A 2,920-nucleotide genomic window follows, 5' to 3' on the forward strand; every position below is an offset into this window, starting at 1 on the left:
GCCCTGTTTGCTCCAGTCATCTCTGCTCACTCAGTCCCTGCTGGCTCTGGCCCAAAGATTTATTTATTATACATAAATACAGTTGTACCAGAAGAGGGCATCAGATCACACTAGGGGTGGTTGTGAGCCACCATGTGGTTGCTGGGATTTGAACTCAAGACCTTCGGAAGAGCAGTCAGTGCTCTTACCCACTGAGCCATCTCGCCAGCCCAAAATAAGTACAATCTTTAAAAAACCCAAACAATATTTTGTTTAAAAATTGTTCACAGTTGCTGGGTGTGGTGGCGCATGCCTTTAATCTCAGTATTTGGGAAGCAGAGGCAGGCAGATTTCTGAGTTCGAGGCCAGCCTGGTCTACAGAGTGAGTTCCAGGACAGCCAGGGCTACACAGAGAAACCCTGTCTTGAAAAAAAAAATTGTTCACAGTTACTAATCACCAGGAAAGTGTGAGTTAAAACCACAGTGAGAAGTCAGCTCACACTTATTAGAGGGGCCGTTATTAAAACTCCAAAAAAATCAAGTACATCTGAGGACAGTTCCCATGTGGGAGGGGGCTCTGACATGAGGTATCACTGGGGGTATAATAATATGTATGACAAGTAACATGGAAGTTCTCAAAAACATTACAAACAGAAGTACGGACACATGTCTGGCTGTATCCAAAGAAATGACATCAACATGCGGAGGGGCAGAAATGACGTCAATATGCTGAGGGGCAGCTGCTCTCCTGTGCTCATCATTGTGTTCTTCACAAAGACCAAGACATGGGAATGATCCTACCAATGAATGGGTGGTGTGTGCATGTTAGAGGGTGGGGTGGAATGCCGCGCTCATCTGCAGCAAAGATCGCAGCTCGCTCGTGTGCAGCATGCAGGAACCTGGAGGATGTTACGTGAGGTGAAATAAGCCAGCAAAAACTCCGCATGGCATCTCTTGTGTGTAGAAACCAAAAGCTCAAATCAGAGACACAGGGTCACATGGCTAGGGGCTGAGAGGCAAGGGGTGTGAGGTGGACATGGGGGGCAGAGGCTGGGGAAAGGGCACAGACTTGGGTTTTGTGGGGTGAGGAAGCTCTGGAGACCTATTGTACTGTACGGGTAGACGGTAATAGTGCTGATTGTGTGTTATTTGTTGAGAATAGTCTTAAATATTCTTACCAACCTCCCTGCCCCGTTTCCTCTAGTTTCCAAACTTTCACTGTGGAATGATCTGGGACGTTCACAAAACTCACAAGAATGTTACAAGGCTCAAGGGCCCCTTCTTGGGTTTATGTAAGCAGTAAGTAACTGTTGGAGAGAGTAGCCACCTCAGAGGAAGTGCAGCTTTTGTGATTCATCATCGCACCATAGGGGGGGGGGTGTTTCCCAGTGAAGCAGCTGTCCCAGGCACTTATGTGCCTGTAAGTAACCCCCACGCCCATGTCTGGAAAGAGGCCCAATAGACTCATCAAGTCACCAAGTATCTTAGTTAGGATTCTCATTTGCTGTGAAGAGACACCACGACCATAGCAACTCTTATAAAGGAAACCATTTAGTAGCGGCTGGCTTTTGCGGCCGGCCAGCAGCTCGCAACGTGAACGGTTCAACTGAGATGGCCGCTCGAGCTAAGGGAGGAACTAGATGGGGAGAAAGAAGAAACGGAGCCAAACCCGTAGGGAACCCGGGGTCCAGTAGCAGGGTGAACACGTGTGTGGCTCCAAGCAGCAAAGTGGCATGGTCCAGCAGTGGGCGTGGCAGAACCAATGAGCAGGAAACTCCACCCCTGAGCCAGCAGGTTCCAGGCTGGGGTGGGGAGGCTACAGCTGGCTTACAGTTTCAGAGGTTTAGTTCATTATTATCACGGCTGGAAGCATGGCAGTGTGTAGGTAGACATGGTGCTGGAGAAGGAGCTGTGAGTTCTACATTTTGATCTGCAGGCAGCAGCAGCAGCAGCAGCAGCAGGAGACTGTGTGCCGCACTGGGCATACCTTGAGCATAGAAGACCTCAAAGCCCACCCCCACAATGACACACTTCCTCCAACAAAACCACGCCTATCCCAACAAGGCCACAGCTTTTAACAATGCCACTCCCTATGGTCCAAGCCTTCAAACACATGAGTCTATGTGGGCCTTTCCTATTCAAACCACCACACGCCAAGCTAGATGCGGGCAGAATCATTTGGTACTCAGTGTACTTTCTGGAGTGGATAGATGGTGTTCACGTCCACCCAGAAGAAGACATGCAACGCAGACAGACAGACAGACAGACAGACAGACAGACAGACATGCACGCAGGCATGAATGCACATAGGAAAAAAAAAAAGGCCAGGCAGTTGTGGTGCATACCTTTAATCCCAGCACTTGAGAGGCAGAGGGAGATATATCTATGAGTTTGAGGTCAGCCTGGTCTACAGAGTGAGTTCCAGGGCAGTCAGGGAAACCCTGTCTTGAAAAAAACCAACACCTGCCCCCAAAACAAAAGAAACATACACACCAAGAGTATACATGTTGTGTGGGGCTACATTCATGGTCTGCTTATCCTCATGTGGTCCACAGGCTCTCGCTGGGATGCGCAGGGCAGATCCTCTTTCTCAGCAGAGCCAGTATTTAAAAGGCAGAATCTGGGTAAGGGAGGTCCTATGAAGGGAGGGGTCTGTTCTAACTGTGCCCCTGGGTCTGGCTCCCTTAGTGTCCACTGCCTTAGATCCTACAGGGTCTTAATACTGTAAATTATATAACATTTGCAGTTATAGGGTTTGGCAACTTTCCTCTGCTGGGATTCATGTGTTCCCTGCCCCTGGGGAACTGCCTTCAGGAGAGGAGGGGTGGTGGGGTGGAGCAGGGAGGGAAGGACTGTCATTTTCAGCTTTTTACAAGGTCACAGCATGGCTCTTAGGGAGTCAGAAACAGCTCATCCACCCAAGAGAGACGATTAATTGTGC

The sequence above is a fragment of the Mus caroli genome, unplaced genomic scaffold, assembly GCF_978045245.1.
Source record: "Mus caroli unplaced genomic scaffold, Mus_caroli_1 scaffold_6, whole genome shotgun sequence".
In the NCBI taxonomy this organism is placed as follows: Eukaryota; Metazoa; Chordata; class Mammalia; order Rodentia; family Muridae; genus Mus; species Mus caroli.